Below are 17881 nucleotides of genomic sequence, written 5' to 3'. Positions count from 1 at the left end.
AAGACAGTTACTGTATGAAATCACTTATATATGGAATCTGAAAAAGTTAAACCTGTAAAAAACAGAGAGTAAAATGGTAGCTACCAGAGGATAGGGGGATGGGGATAAGTGTGATGGTGTTTAAGGGTAAAATTTGTGACAAGTAGTAAATAAGCCATGGAGATCTTATGCACAGTATAATGAATATAGACAATAATATACTATAATTATGTAATGTGACAAATATTGCTACATCAACAATCATACTACAATATATAAATGTATCAAAGTAACACGGCACATCTTAAACTTACACAATGTTACATGCCAAATTTATTCGATTAAAAATAAAAGATGCTTCATATGTGCATTACGTTCCTGTAACATGGCTTCTATGTACTCCTGAAAAAGTTTTCTCCAATATACTCCATATACTGAGAATTCTTGGAAAGCTCCATGTTTGGGTCATAGATCTTAGTTCACTTCAGAGGTGCACAGCAAATCTGTCAGTGCTTTATAAAGAAAGCCGTTCAGTGTTCTTAGGTGCACATGGTTTTCCTTCTTGTTTTTTTGTTTGGTTTTGTTTGTTTGCTTTTGAGGCATTCTTCATTAGGAATTCCAACTTGGGTGGTTTGTAAGTAAAGTGAGATCCCAAGGAAGGATATTCATATCAATTTTCCTTCCTGAGGCAAGTTTCTTGAGCAAGTTCTTGTTGCTACGGGATACAGAGAAGCCCAGTGTTGCAGCCTTTCAGCAGTGCCCAGAGCCCTGCTCAGGGCCCCCTAGCACTGTGGATAGTTGCCCACATGACTATCTAAATGCCACCTCCTCACTGCCATCTACATGCCACCTGGTCTAGGGCCAGGATGCTGGAGGCATCTGTAGGGGTGTGGAGCAGTGTGTGGGCAGGATGCACACAGGACATGGAGTTGATGAAGCATAGGTAGAAGAGTTATTTCTTGAGAATAAAGTCCTAGGAGTGGAATTACTAAGTCAATTTTAACATAATTATGGCCCTTGCTTCAAAGGTTTTACCAATTAAATTAGTCAACAGAAATAAGTTGCTACATTAATTTCATTTCATTCTTGTCAAAATCAGGCATTGTTATTACTTTTCTAGCTGTTGCTATTTTAGTTTTTGTAGTTCACTCAATGTAAATTTACTGAGCTTCTTTTGTATGCCAGGCACTATGCTAGGTTCTGGGAATAAAAATATGAATAAAACTATATGTCTACCCTGGAATAAGTTATGATCTACCAAAAATGACAGTTGTAAAAATAGATTTACAAAAATTACTGTTATGAGAGTATGAAAAAAGTACTATTTGAACACCACAGACAAAGCAATTAACCTCACCTATGGTAGGTAGGGAAGATTTCATAATAAGGAAACACTCTTTGATTTGGGTATTGAAGGTAGAATGATGCCAGCAAAGAAAGGGAACTTCTTTAACCATCAGAAGGAATGCTAAATCAAAGGCACACAGTTACCAAAAATCGTGTAACAGGAGTATAGGGTGCATATGGGAGAGTAGCAGATTACTGAGACTGTAAAGATTGTTTGAAAACAGATTGTGAAGGCCTGTGATAAATTAAAGAGATGTACTTCAATCTTTGGAAAAGGGAGGAACCACAAAGTTTTTAATTTGGGTTACAAAGACGATATCATTTTATTAGAAATATGCAATGTCCTCTATATGAAAGATGAGCTGGAGTGGAAAAAGACTGGTTTAAGGAAGATTATGAGTGTTCCCAAATAAGTCAAAAATGAGGATTGAGAGAAAAGACCAGATTTGAAATATTGGTCATGTAGAATCAAGAAGGTTTTGTGATCAACTGGATTTCGGAGTGGAAGCAGATATTACACGAGTTTCTGGCTTGGAAGCCTGAGTGAATAGGGATGCCATTAACTGAGAACAAGAATAGAATAGGCAGGAGACTTATGATTCCAAATATGATGGAGTAGTTTGTAGCAGACTAATATTCCTGCTATGAAAAAATAGAAAACTGGATATAATACAAAACCATCTGTTTAAAAACATCGGAGAGCTGCTGAGCCAACTGAGGGGAAAAAAGGAACCTCAGAGAGGTAAGCATACATTCTGTGAGTCACTTTTTCCTCAGGGCATTTTTCAAATCTTGCTGTAAAGAAAGAGGCTGAGAATCAGAACAGAGGGATATAGCTAAGAGGTAGAGAAGCTAAACAAAGTTTCAGGCAATCTCACAGGGCTGGAGAGTGAAAAATTAGAGTTCAGGGATACCAAGTCAGCCAGAACTTGAGGGGCCCAGAATCCAGAGAGAAGTGTAAGAACAGAAAAGTGAGTCTGACACTCTAGAATTTCCCTTTGAGGTATTCATTAAATTCTTAACCTATGCAAGGTCAGAGGCTAAGAAACTAAACAGAAAACCTCTGAAAAGCAGAGTGAAGTTTTTGGTATTCTTAGAGAACTAAAGTGACCAAAAGTAATTCAGGACTTGCCAAGGAGGAAGGACCCTAGTAAACACTCCAGACTTTCACTTTGGACCCCTGGAGGACTATTCCCTGGGAATAGAAGTAAAACTGAGGTAGTCTAAACTTATAAAAACTGTCACCCCAATTTCAAGCTGGCTCAGTCCCTAATTTGATTAACATGACTTGCCTCCATTTAATCTGCCTACCAGTATATAATGTGAATTTTCTCTGGAAAAATAAAACAGGATCCAGAGCCTCTGTAATTTTTATTTACAATATCTGGCATTTGACCAAAAATTACTAAGTATGCCAAGAAACAGGATGAAGAGAAAAAATAATAGAAACAGATTCATCCTCATTTTTGGAGTTATCAGACATGGACATGAAATAATGGTGGTTAATGTGTTTCAGAATATAGATGACAAGATGGAGACTTTTATCAGAGAGAATGAATCATAAAAAAATAAAATGGTAATTATAGATCTGAAAAATGTAATAATTAAAGTAAATGACTAACAAGATAAGTTTAATAGCAGATTAGATTCAGCAGAATATAGAATTAATGAAATAGAAGATAGTCATATGAAATATGCAGACTGAAACACAGAGAGCAAAAAAGGTGAAACATAGAAATGAGCATAAGAGATTTATTGGACATGGTGAAATGACTAATATACTTGCAGTTGGAATCTTAGAAGGGAAAGAGAGAACAGGTCAGAAGTAATATTTGAAAAAATAATGGCTAAGAATTTTCTAAAATCAACAGAAGATATCAAGACACAAATTTAATAAGCTCTGTAAGCCCCAAGCAGATGGATTAGAAAGAAAAACACACTTAGACATATACCATAGTGAAATTGCTAAAAATAGAAGCATCAAAATATCCAGGAAAAAATTATCTTCAAATGAGAAACCATAATACTGACAAGTGACTTAAAAGAAATAAGGAAGCCAGAATACAGGAAAATGACATAAAGTGTTCAAAAGAAAATAATGGCCAAGCTAGAATCCTATATTTAGCAAATATATCCTTAAAATATGAGGAAAAATACATTTTTAGACAAACAAAAAGATCATTTATTGTCAAATGACTCTCCCTAAAAGCAATAGCAAAGAGACTTCTTCAGGTAAAGTGAAAATGATCCAAGATAAAAAATGGAAGGCAGTTAAAAAAAGAAGAGTAACAGAAAGGATAAGTGGATGGATAATTATCAATGAATATTGATTGTAGAGAACAATAAGAATAATGTCTTTTTGAAAAAAGAATTCAGCACACTGGCAGGGAACTGAAATCTGCTACTCAGGGATAAGTGGGAGCTGTGCCTGGTGAATTTGATACGAAGACTTGTGGGCCTACTAAGGAGGGGGATTTGCCATTGGGTCACTTGAGGCCCTCCCAGTTTTCCCCCATGTCAAGGCAGCACATAATATTGATCCTTTATTTTAGGCCATATGCTGCAATTGACCTCTGGATGCCTTCTTATCAATTTAAACTTTGTTGTTGACTAAGACTTTGAGGAGTAGGATGAGGATGTTAAGTAGGCACTTGACCAAGAGGTAGAGGGCTACAATGTAAGCTGGTCATAAAAAAATGAACTTCATAGTCAATGAAAGCAACTGATGGCCATGTATGGCATTGGTGTAGGGAGCTGTAAATTTAGACTAATTAATGCTTCTGTCAATAGTGACACCCAGCAGGGAAGTACAGCCATTATTTTATAATAACTTTAAATGGAGTACAATCTATAAAAATATCACTGTGTTGTACACTTGAAACTAACATATTGTAAATCAACTATACTTCAATAAAAAAAATTAAAAATAAATAATAATAATGACACCCAGTTAGGGGCCCATTTGCAACTTTGTAACTTAAACAGGAGTGCTTTGAGGAGCTCATTAAACCAGCTGCTGGGTCCTGCAGGAGAGGTGGAAGTTCCATTGAACACCTTCTTCAAGAGCACAGCACTGTGTGCTCTGAGAATTGAAATGAGTGCCTTGGTCATTATGAATAATCGCTGCAACTGCATAGGGAATAAGGAGTATCCTGGTGAGATTTTGTATTATGGCCTTAGTATTATATTTATAGAAGCATCTGTCAGCTTGATTTATATTTTGGGTGTTGTGAGGCAAGAAATTTCTAGAGTTCTTAATCCAAACAGGATATATCAGTTTCCTGGGGGGTCATAACAAAGTACAGCAAACTGGATGACTTAAAACAACAGAAATTTATTCTTGCACAGATCTCTAGGCTAGAAGTCTGAAATCGAGGCTGGGCTGTGCTCTGAAACCTCCAGGGGAGGATCGTTTCTTGCCTCTTCCTACTCTGGTGGCCCCAGGTGTTCCTTGGCTTGTGGCAACATACCTCTCATCTCTGCCTGTATCTTCACATTGCATTCTCCTTGTGTCTTTGTGTCTTCACATGGCTGTATTCTTGTAAGGACATCAGTTATACTGGATTAGAAGCCCACCTTATTCCACTAGGGCATTATCTTAACCAATTATGTCTATGATGATCCTATTTCCAAATGAAGTCACATTCTGACATACTAGGGGTTAGGGTATCAACATAGTTTTTCTAGGGGATACAATTCAACCCATAACAGAAGATAACTGTTAGGCAATGGCTCAAAGGTTTTTGAAAATGTAAAGATGGGTCTAATTATTGGCAAGGGCACCAGTGCTAAGATGACTGCCTGAAGTTCAATCAAGTGTACTAACTTGGGGTCCCATCCTTGATCAGAAACATACTGGTTAAAAAATGAAAACCAGAAATTCTCCACCAAGCTCCATTATGCATAATTGTGGCTATGCCATCTGTAAAGTGTATTGCTATTCACTCAGTTGATCCCAAGGGGCTTTTCAGGTAGCCAAGAAATCTGGGAGAGGGGTGAAATCCACTAGCATCATGGTGAGGGACTGAGGACAGGGGAGGCCACTGCCCCCTGCATTTGGGATATTCCAGAGGGCCCAGGTTTGGTTCAGTTCTGTAGAAAGGAGACCTTGATAGCGATGCCAAGCTTGCAGGGTGCTGCTCCCATGATCCAAGACATAATGGAGAGCTGAACACAGAGGGTCACAGGATGATAGTCTGTGAGATCCTCTATTTTCAGGAAGGCCAAGTATGTGGCCACTAATTACTGCTGTAATTATGTAGAGAGTGGGGCTGAAGAGAGCAATCTCTTGCATCAGAAGCCCAGGGGCCACTCATGAGACATGAGAGGAGGTTGCTAAAGCCTCTATAGTGGGTCTCTACAGTGCCCTCTGAGGGCACTAATGGGGATGCCTATTACCCTGTAATTTGAACAGATTCTAAAGCCTTTTGTTGGAGAAGGCACCATTCAAAGGGGGATGATTTGCAAGTAACACGATAAATGGGCTTAAGTAAAATTTGTAAATGAGGAATAATATGTTGCCTCCAGATCTCAAAAAGGCCTAAAAGTTATTGGGCTTATATTAATATTGTGGGTGCTAAGAGATTCAATAAGCTGTTTCTTCATGGTGGCAGCCCTTGGTTTTACTAATAATTTTCAGGAGTTTAATGAATGGAGTCAGTTATTTCAATAATATTGTATATGGGGACCTTAATAGATGTGACCTTAATAGAATTAGGTTACAGTAATCCACTGTGAGGCACTATTCAATCTTTCCAGATTTCTGAATAGGACAAATTGGGATGTTAGATGGAGAAGCAGTGAGGATAATCATTCCTTCATTAATTAGGTCTTTTATAGGTTTCCATCCTTAAAGGTCCTCTTGTAATTTACTTTGGGCCATATTAACTATTTTAACTGCAGGGTGGAGTGTCAGTTAGTGTCCCATTTTGTCAAGCAAATTTGTATGTGCCAGAGATTTAATTTTAATTTATTACTCATTGGGTCAGAGCGGTCATGCCTACTGTGGGATTTTTTTAGGGTAATGACATTGGGGCTTTTGGTGAGACAATAATTCTTACAGTTAAGATGAGGCATAACTAGTTGTCCTCTATTTTATATGTAGATATTCCCCTAAGGTTATAGGGAATGACATGTTTAAATTTAGTGGAATCCCCAGATAAAATGGTATTTGAGCCCTGGTATTAAGGTCATGAAGGTTTGCCAATTAGTGCATTTCAACAGATGTTAAAGTTAATTCAGAACCTATGTTGTAGAGGTACAAAACCCATTCAGTGCCCTTTTATATTTTTATGAATAATTAATTTTAGTAAACTTTAGATTGCCAATTGGGTGAAAATGTAAATCTTTGTTTCAGATTTTTTTGTTTGTTTCCTTTCCCTGTATCCAGGTTTCTTTCTTTTCTTTTCTCTCTTTTCCTTCTGAGGTACAGTAAGACATATATATTTGGTCTTTGTTCCTGGTTCCTGGCATGCAACTAAAATCCTTGGAATCTCCAGAGTGATAAAAGGGTCTTTTGTATGCTAATGAGATGACTGGTGGTTGGGGGCCCTAGATCTGATGGGGGTTGATTGCCAGAAAGACCAAGGTATGGTTAGAGGCTTGGACCTTTGAGCCCCACTCCATGACTTTGAGAGAGTGGAGAGGGGCTGAAGATTTTTAATCACCAATGGCCAATTATTTAATCAATCATGCCTACATAATAAAACCTCTATAAAACCCTAAATGAAAGGGTTTGGAGAGCTTCCAGGTTGGTGAACAAATCAAAGTGGTGGGAACGTGACAAGCCTGGAGAAGGAATGGAAGCTCTACACCCCTTCTCTCATACCTTGCCCTATGTATCCCTTCCATTTTGCTGTTTTTGAGTTGTATCCCTTATAGTAAACTAGTAATAGTAAATAAAATGTTTTCCTGAATCTTGTGAGCCATTCTAGCAAATTATCAAATCTGAGGAAGGGGTTGTGGGAATCCCCAATTTACATCTGGTTGGTCAGAAGTACAGATGGGAACCTGGGACCTATGACTGGCATCCGAAGCAGGGGAAGTCTTGTGGGACTGAGCCCTTAACCTGTGGGATCTGTGCTAACTCTGGGTAGTTAGTGTCAGAATTGAATTGAACTGTAGGACACCCAGTTGGTGTCAAAATTGGTTGGTGTGGGAAAAAATTCCTCACATATTTGGTGCCATAAATGTTGTGAAGTAGAAAAAGTTCCCCTCCCTCTCTTCTTCCTTCCTTCTTTTCCTCCCAGGTGTGAGAACCCAGTGGCCTGCCTTGTAGGTGGCCACCTCTTCCTCCAGGGAATAACCAGTCAACCTCTCCAGAGTTGGGGTCCATATCCAGTAAGTTAATTTTGTCTATGGTCTGGATGAGGCCGGCAAGTCCCTTCTCCCTCTCTTCTCCTTCTGGGATACCCATTATCCTTATGTTGCCTTTTCTAATAGAGTCAGATAGTTCCCATAGAGTTTCTTTAGTTTTAAAAAATCTTAGTGCTCTCTCCTTTTATACCTAAATCATTTCTAGATTTCTATCTGTAAGCTTGCTAATTCTCTCTTCCATATGGTCTGCTCTATTTCCATTGCTTTCTAATGCATTCTTCATCTCATTTATTGAGTTCTTCAGCTCCAGAATTTCTGTTTGGTTCTTTTTTAGTTTCAATCTCTTTGGTAAAGTTTCCTTCTGTTCATTAATTTTATTCCCAAGCTCATTGAACTGCTTTTCTGAGTCTTCTTGTAGCTCATTGAGTTTCTTCATGACAGCTGGTTTGCATTCTGTATCAGATCACAGTCTTCCACGACTTTAACTTTGGTTTCTGCAGAATTGTCATTTTCTTTTTGTGATACTGCATTATCATGGTGTTTTATGGTGCTTGATGAGTTGTTTCTCTGCCAGTGCGGTTTTTTTTTTAACATCTTTATTGGAGTATAATTGCTTTACAATGGTGTGTTAGTTTCTGCTTTATAACAAAGTGAATCAGTTATACATATACATATATCCCCATATCTCTTCCCTCTTGCATCTCCCTCCCTCCCATCCTCCCTATCCCACCCCTCTAGGTGGTCACAAAGCACTGAGCTGATCTCCCTGTGCTATGCAGCTGCTTCCCACTAGCTATCTATTTTACATTTGGTAGTGTATATATGTCTGTGCCACTCGTTTGAAGTAGTGAACACCTTTCTTATTTAGGCAAAACCTTGTTTATTTACTTTGATTCTAACAATTCAACAAGTTGGTAATTAGAGGCCCTTTGTTTTGTTTTGTTTTTCAATAGGTGGCACTATAGCAAAAGTTTTTGGTTTCTCTTACCTGAGCTGCCTCTGGCTATATTTGAGAATCGGCACTTTCCACCCTCTACTGCCTCTGCAAGAGGCGTCACTAGTGCCCTCTTCATCACTGCCTGTGCCTCCAGTGTCACCGGTGCCTTGCTACTGTCAGTATTGCTGCTGTTGCTGGTGTTGCTGCCCTGGGTACTAGGATGGCTGGCACCACCACTGGGTCTGGGGTTGCTTGGGTCACAGGCACCACTGCTGTGGTGGAGGGGTAGGGGTTAGGGGTCTGGGACTTCAAAGGAAAGGAAAACAGTTGGAAGATGGAAAGAGCAAATGTTTGGTAGACAAATCTTTGCGATGCCATGCAGATAACTTTTTCTGATGTATTGGGTTGGCCAAAAAGTTAATTCGGTTTTAAGTAAAAATAAAACACATTTCTCATTTTCATGAAGAACTTTATTGAACAAAGTATTTACTAACCGAATGAACTTTTTTGGCCAACCCAATAAAAAGTTAATCTCTGGTAATAGCTCTCTTCCTAGTATGGCTCCCCATCCAAATTATTTTAGGCAGTTATGAGAGAGGTTTAAACAAACAAACAAAAAAAACTATTCCTGAGTCTGTTAGGCCTTGATTGCTTTCAGCTCAAAATAATACACATGCCAAAGTGGCATATATTGGGGTCACGTGTTCTGCAACCCCTCACTATTCAGTTATCTCAACACCATTTATTAAACAATCTCTAAACAGCCCTTGTTTTGTAATGCTTACTTTATCATGTAATATTATGATTTATAATAAGAAATATATATATTTGGTCTTCGTCCCTATTTCTGGCACAGAGCTAGTAAAACCCTTGGAATTTCCTAAATGATGAGAGCCAAAAAGATGTCCTTCATTATGTTAATGAGATGACTTTTGGAAAGCACCTAAAGATGGAGGCTGGTTGCCAGGAGAACCAACCAAGTGATTAGAGGGTTGGAACTTTCAGTCCCACGTCACTCCCTTGACCTCCTGGGAGGGAGGAGGACCTGGAAATTGAGTTCAGTTGTCAGTGATCAAGGGTTAAATCAATTATGCCTATGTAATGAAGCCTCCATAGAAACTCAAAAGAAGGAGGTTCGAGAGCTTCTGGGTTTATGAACACGTGGGGATTTGGGGAGAGTAGTGTGCTCAGATACAGCATGCAAGCTCCATGCCCTTTCCCCATACCTTGCCCTATGCATCTCTTCCATCTGACTGTTCCTTAGTTATATCCTTTTATAATAAACCAGTAATCTAGTAAGTAAAATATCTCTGAGTTTTGTGAGCCATTCTAGCAAATTAATCTAACCCAGGGAGGGAGTTGTTACAACCTGGACTTGCATCTGGCATCTGAAGTGGTGGGGGGGCAGCCTTGTATGACTGAGCCCTTAATCTGTTATAGTGTCAGAATTGAGTTGAATTGTAGGACACCCAATTGGTGTCAGATAATTGCTTAGAATTGGGTGCAGAACCTTTAATCATATATTGCTTTTATATATGACTGTATCTATTTATGGGCTTTTTATTCTGTTCCATCGAACTGTATCTCTGTTTCTGCCCCAGGATGAATTCTATTTCTTGATATTTTAAAAAATGTAAAAGAAATGTTTTAAAATACAAAAGGGCTGTAACTCCACTCCTCACTTCAACCACAGTGCCTTTTATTCTCAATGTCTTTGTATATTCTTATCATGTATTTTTCCATATAAATTTGAAAATCATTTCACAGACTCATCCTGTCTCTGGATCTGACCCTGGTATGATTTGTATGGTAATTATATTAACCATATAAAATAATTTGGAGTATATAACATATTTTTACTTCATCTTCTCACTCAGGACACTCCATTTATGAATTTATAAGGTTTTAGAGTACATTTGAAGTTATATTTTGTAAAGATCTAATACATATCTCTTTAAGTTTATTCCTAAGAACTGTTGTCATTATTAATAAAGTCTCATGGTTCTTTATGCTTTTTAGCTGGGCAGTGCTGGTAGACAAGAATGCTCTTGACTTTTCAACATTTATCTTATACATGACCACATTTTTTAAAAAAGACTTTCTTTTTAAAGAGCAGTTTTAGGTTTACAACAAAATTGAGAGGGAGGTACAGAGATTTCCTGTATGTCCCCTGCCCTCACATATGTATAGCTCCCCCCATTATCAACATCACTAAGCATAAGTTACATTTTTTCATTAAGGATTAATACATCATAATCACCTAGAGTGCATAAAGAGTTCACTCTTGATGTTGTACTTCTACGGGTTTGGACAAATGTATAATGGCATATAACCATCATTATAATATCATACAGAATATTTCCATTGCCCTAAAAGTCCTCTGTGCTCTGCCTATTCATCTCTACCTTCTAGTCACCCATGGCAACTACTGATCTTTTTATTGTCACCATAGTTTTGCTTTTTCCAGAACGTCATATAGTTGCATTCATACAGTATGTAGTCTTTTTAAATTGGCTTCTTTCACTTAGTAATATGCATTTAAGTTTCCTCCATGTCTTTTTTTTTAATAAATTTATTTATTTATTTATTTAATCTTTGGCTGCGTTGGGTCTTCGTTGCTGTGCATGGGCTTTCTCTAGTTGTGGCGAGTGGGGGTTACTCTTCATTGTGGTGCGTGGACTTCTTATTGCGGTGACTTCTCTTGTTGCAGAGCATGGGCTCTAGGCATGCGGGCTTCAGTAGTTGTGGCATGCGGGCTCAGTAGTTGTGACTCGCAGGCTCTAGAGCGCAGGCTCAGTAGTTGTGCATGGGCTTAGTTGCTCCGTGGCATGTGAGATCTTCCCGGACCAGGGCTCGAACCTGTGTCCCCTGCATTGGCAGGCAGATTTTTAACCACTGCACCACCAGGGAAGTCCCCCTCCATGTCTTTTCATGGCTTGATAGTGACTTTTATTTTAGTGCCAAATAATAATCCATTGTCTGGATGTACTACAGTTAATTTATGCATTCACCTACTGAAGGACATCTTGGTTGCTTCCACGTTTTGGCAAATATGAACAAAGCTGCTATAACCATCCCAAGGGGCACAATTGCTGGATCTTGTGGTAAGCGTATATTGAGTTTTGGAAGAAACCACCAAACTGCCTTCCAAAGTGGCTATACCATTATGCATTTTCACTAGCAATGAATGACAGTTCCTTTTGCTCCACGGTTAGCATTTAATGTTGTCAATGTTTTAGATTTTTGCCATTCTAATAGGTGTGTAGTGGTATCTCGTTGTTTTAATTTACATATCCCTGAAGACATATGATGTGGCATCTTTTGATATGCTTATTTGCTATCTCTATCTTCTTTGATGAGGTGTCTGTTAAGGTCTTTGGTCCATTTTTTAATCGGGTTGGTTGTTTTCTTATTGGTAACTTTTAGGAGTTCTTTGTATATTTTGAATAACAGCACTTTATCAGATGTGTCTTTTACAAATATTTTCTCCCAGTCTGTGGCTTGTCTTCTCATTCTCTTGACATTGTCTTTTGCAGGGCAGAGGTTTTTAATTTTAATGAAGTCCACCTTATCCATTATTTCCTTCATGGACTGCATCTTTGGTGTTGTATCATCATACCCTAGGTCATCTAGATTTTCTCCTAAGTTATCTTCTAGGGCTCTATAGTTTTGCATTTTACATTAAGGTATATGATCCATTTTGAGTTCATTTTTGTGAAGGGTTCATGGGCAGTTGTTTCAGTACCATTTATTGAAGAGACTGTCTTTGTTCCATTTTATTGCTTTGGCTCCTTTGTCAAAGATCAATTGACTATATTTATGGGGGTCTAGTTCTGGGCTCTTTTCTGATCCATTGATCTATTTGTCTATTTTTTCACCAATACCACACTGTATTGATTACTGAAGATTTACAGTAAGTCTTGAAGTTGTATAGCATCAGTCCTCCAACTTCATTCTTCTCATTCAATACTATTGTGAGTCTTTTCCGCTCCATATAAACTTTAGAATCAGTTTGTAAATATCCATAAAGTAACTTGCTAGGATTTTGATTGGGATTGCATTCAATCTATAGATCAATTTGGGAAGAACTGACATCTTGACAATATTGATTCTTCCTATCCATGAACATGGAATATCTCTAAATTTACATAGTTCTTCTTTGATTCCATTCATCAGAGTTTTGTAGTTTTCCTTATATAGATCTTGTATATATTTTATTAGACTTATACCTAAGTTTTTCACTTTTTTGGATGCTAATGTAAATGGTATTGTGTTTTAATTTCAAACTCCACTTGTTCATTGTTGATATATAAGAAAGCAATTGACTTTTGTATATTAATCTTGCATCTTGCAAACTTGCTATAACTGCTTATTAGTTTCAGGAGTTTTTTTGTCAAGTTTTCAGATTTTCTATGTAGATGATCATGTCATCAGCAAACATAGACAGTTTTATATCTTCTTTCCCAATTTGTATACCTTTTATTTCCTTTTCTTGCCATGTTGCATTAGCAAGGACATCTAGTACAATGTTGAAAAGGAGATGAGAGAGGGCACATCCTTGCCTTGTTCCTGATCTTAGTGGAAAAGTAGTTTCTCATCATTATATGATGTTAGCTGTAGGGTTTTTGTAGATAGTCTCTATCAAGCTGAGAAAGTTCCCCTCTATTTTTAATTTACTAAGAGGTTTTATCATGAATGGCAGTTGGATTTTGTCAAATGCTTTTCCTGCATCTATTGATATAATCATGTGAGTTCTCCATTTTAGTCTGTTGATGTAATAGATTATATTATTTGATTTTAAAATGTTGAACTAGCCTTCCATATCTGGGAAAGAATCCCACTTAGTCATTGTGCATAACTCTTTTTATACTTTTTTGGATTTGATCTGCTAATATTTCGTTGAGGATATTTCCAACTGTGTTCATGATATATTGGTTTGTAGTACTCTTTTCTTGTAATGTCTTTGTCTGGTTTTTATATTAAGGTAATACTGACCTCATAAAATGAGTTAGAAATTTTTCCCTCTGCTTTTATCCTCTGAAAGACATTATAGCTAATTGGCATAATTTCTTACTTAATTGTTTGGTACAATTCATTAGTAAACCCATCTGGGTCTGATACTTTCTGTCTGAGAAGGTTATTGTTTATTGGTTCAGTTTTATTAATGGATATAGGCTTAGTCTGATCATCTCTTTTTGTGTGAGTTTTGGCAGATTGTGTCTTTCATAGAATTACTAAATTTCATCTAGGTTATCAAAGTTGTGGGCATAGAGTTGTTTGAACTATTCTTTTATTATCCTTTTGATGTCCATGGAATCTGTAGTTAATCCTCTGTTTCATTTCTGATATTGGAATTTGTGTCTTATCTCTTTTCTTAGCCTGGCTAAAGGCTTATTGATTTATTGGTCTTTTCAAAGAACCAATTTTTGGTTCTGTTGATTTTTTTCCATTGTTTTTCTGTTTTCAATTTCATTGATTTCTGCTCTGATTCTTCTTATTTCTTTTCTTCCGCTTGCTTTGGATTTAATTTGCTTGTCTTCTAGTGGAAACAGATTATTGATTTGAGACCTTTCTTCTTTTCTAATGTATGTATTCAGTGCTATACAATTCCCTCTAAATAGTGCTTTCACTGCATCCTACAAATTTTGATGTTGTATTTTCATTTTCATTTAGTTCAGAATATTTTAAAATTTCCATTGAGATTTCTTCTCTGAACTATATGTTATTCCAAAGTGTGTTGTTTAATCTTGACATATTTGGGGCTTTTCCAGTTATATTTTTGCTAATGATTTCTAGTTTAATTCCACTGTGGTGTGAGGGCAGACATTGTATGATTTATCTTCTTTTAAATTTGTTCAGCTGTGTTTTATGACCCAAAATGTGGTCTATTTTAGTGCATATCCCATGTGAGCTTCAGAAAAATTTATATTCTGCTGTTGCTGGATGAAGTAGTGTATAAATGTCAATTATATCCAGTTGGTTGATGGTGTTGTTGAGTTCAACTATGTACTTACTGATTTTCTGTCCACTGGATCTGTCCATTTCTGAGAGAGGGATGTTGAGTTTCCAATTATGACAGTGGAGTCATCTCTTTCTCCCTGCTGTTCTATCAGTTTTTGCCTCAAATAGTTTGATGCTCTGTTGTTAGGCACATACATATTAAGAATTTTTATGTCTTATTGGATAACTTGACCCCTTTCTCACTATGTAATGACCTTTATCCCTGATAACTTTCCTTAGTTTGAAGTCTACTCTGTCTGAAATTAATATAGCTACTCCTGCTTTCTTTTGATTAATGTTAGCGTGGTATATTTTTCTCCACTCATTTCCCTTTAATCTATTGAATATATGTGTCTTTATATTTAAAGTGGGCTTATTGTAGATGACATGTTTTGCATTGTGTTTTTTGATCCACTCTTACAGTACTGTCATTTAATTCGTGCATTTAGACCACTGACATTCAAAGTGATTATTGATATATTCGGATTAATATCTACCATATTCATTACTGCTTTCTATTTGTTTCCCTTATTCTTTGTTCCTAATTTTATCTTCCACTTTTTTTCTGTCTTTTGTTGTATTAATTGAGGATTTCATAAGATTCAATCTTCTCTCCTTTCTTAGTATACCATTTATACTTTTTTTTTTACTTGTTTTAAATATTTGGTCTGATAATTCCAACGTCACTGCCATGTCTGGTTTTGATGCTTGCTCTGTCTCTTCATGATTTTTTTTTTTTTTTTTTGCTTTTTGGTATGCCTTGTAACTTTTTCTTGATAGTTGGAAATGAAGTATAGGCTAAAAGGAGCTGCTGGTGGTGATAGAGGAAGGTCCTATAGCCCTATGATTAGGACTTAGTCTTTTAGTGAGCTAATGCCTCTGGACTGTGAACTTCACAACTATTTCTGTTTTTTCTCCCCCCTTAAGAGGGAGAGGATTGCTAGAGTGGCCTGGAATTGGGTATTTTCCTTCTCCCATGTGGGAGGCTATAGCTGGCTAGAGTTGGGTGTTTTCTTTCTCCCAGGTCAGTTAGGTTCTGATAATACCCAGCAGGTTAGGCTCTGGTTAACTAGTTTCTTCTGAGGGCAGGCCTTACTAAGAAGAACAGAGAGCTCTAAAATATTTCAAAACAGTTCCTTTTCCATTCCCACTGCTGAAAGCCTGAGGGGATTTTTCTCTGATATTTACTGTGGGAATCCAATTAAGCTCCTGGAGTTATATCTCACAATATTGTGGAGTCCCCTATGACTGGGTCCCTCTGGAGTTTTTAAGTCTCAGAGTTGTCCATACTAATCCTCCAGCAATTTGTCAATTACATTCCCTGTTTTCCTTCCTGGGCACTGGTTCTCAAGGCTGTTTCCACAGGTTAGTCTCTGTTCTGGTAGACTGAGAGTCCTTTTATTTGCCTGTCTCTCTAGTCTTGAGGGCAGTGGTTTGCCCTGTTTCCTCCTCTCTCCTATGGATCCAAGAATTGTTGATCTTTCAGCCTGTTCAGCTTTTTACTTGTTGGTACATAGCTGTGACTTCTAAGGTCCTTACTTATAGAACCAGAAACATGACCACTTTTAAAAATTATTGCATTATTTCTGATACTGTTGAAAAACTAATTTATTTGATTTTCTAGGTATATTATTGTGTTATCAGTGAATGACATACTCTTTTCTTTCCTACCAACATTTATTCCCCTTATTTCATTTCATTTCTTACTATTTTAAGCAAGACTTAAAATAGTACATAGATACTTTTGTTTGTTTCTAAAGTTAAAGAGAGTGCCTAGAATTTTGTTATTGGTGAGATTTTGTTTTGTTTTGTGAAAGAGGTGTTCTTTAACATTATGTTTGCCAATAAATTCCCTGTTAGTTTTTTGACACTTACACTAAATTTACAGAACACCAAATAATTTTTTTCTTTATGAAACGAGCAAGTGTATTTTGGACCACAATTTTCTTCATATAAGAACCAATCCAAGGTGTGTGTGTGTGTGTGTGTGTGTGTGTGTTTAATTTGTATATCCACTATTCGTAGTTTCTCTGCTGCTACATAAAGATGATGTAAAGTTTTTGGATGGAGTTACATAAAACTTGTGTGGATTCAGCTTATTGCTAATTTTTGTTGCAGATTCTCTGTATTTGAACCTATGTCAGTTGCACTTTCCATTTCCATGAGTTTCCCAGAAAATTAGATTATGGAAGAGTGCTCATGCATTTTCCCCTTCCAACACATTCAGAAATACTTGAAAGTGTTAGCTTAGTTACCTCAAAGTGATTGGTATAGGGACTCAGCTACTAGGACATAACTTCTGGAGGAAAAATTCGCTTGTGCATGTCCTTCAGTTTCACTCACAACCTTTTTTAGCTTCTACTTATTGATCAATTACTAAGGATGTGGTAGTGTGTAAAATAGACACCACTGGTTTACTGATAAAGAAACTGAGACTTTACTTAATCCAAGACCATAGAATCAATAAAAGATAAAGCTTGGATTCCTACTGATGCTTATTTGATTCTGAACCTTCTGCCCATAACTAGATGTCATGCAGTATTTCCTTTTCAGTGACCAAAGGATGTAGCGAATCTCCTTGAAGTCATTTTCTCCACTGGCCTCCTTCACATTTCCTTTATCTTGGAACTTAGATTTGGATATCACCTCCAGTCTTTCCCAATACTGCTAGCTACTCTACCATATCTAGTATGCCCTCAATTGTCTTCCTCTTTTTTTAAGCCACAATGAAATATTTAGCTCACATGTTACGTCTTAATAGAAAGAAAGAGAAGAAATTATTGGTGTGTGTGTTTATGTGTGTGGACACAAACTTGTGCTACCTCTTTTTCTTCTTTCATCTGCTGCCATCTTTCCTCTCTCTGTTGTGTTGTTTCAGTGATATTGGTTGTTTTTAACCCTTCTCTTTCTCTTTGCCCAGCAAGTCACTTCAGGTTCCCCCTGTAGTCACTTCTCAATCAATCTTACACAACTCCCATCCCCTTATCCATTAAATTCCTGTTGAAGAACAGTTTACTAATTTTGTCTACTGGCAGTCGTAAGTCATAATGCATGTTAGATGACCTTTTAGTTTGTTATTGACAGTAAATTTATGCCAATACATGTTTAGATGAGTATCAGTACAGTGAAAAGCTGAGTTCTAAGAATTGAAAGATTTTCATTTAGTCAAAAAAAAAATCATTCACTATTTAACTACTTCATTATTATAACAGTTGAGGTAAACCCTTGATAGCAGAAAAATGAACTCAAAGAAATGACTTTTTTCCTCTTCAAAGCTTGATGGTCCATTTTACATTATGTGAG

This window comes from Eubalaena glacialis, chromosome X (genome assembly GCF_028564815.1).
Source record: "Eubalaena glacialis isolate mEubGla1 chromosome X, mEubGla1.1.hap2.+ XY, whole genome shotgun sequence".
Lineage (NCBI taxonomy): Eukaryota > Metazoa > Chordata > Mammalia > Artiodactyla > Balaenidae > Eubalaena > Eubalaena glacialis.
This window is presented reverse-complemented; position numbering follows the sequence as displayed.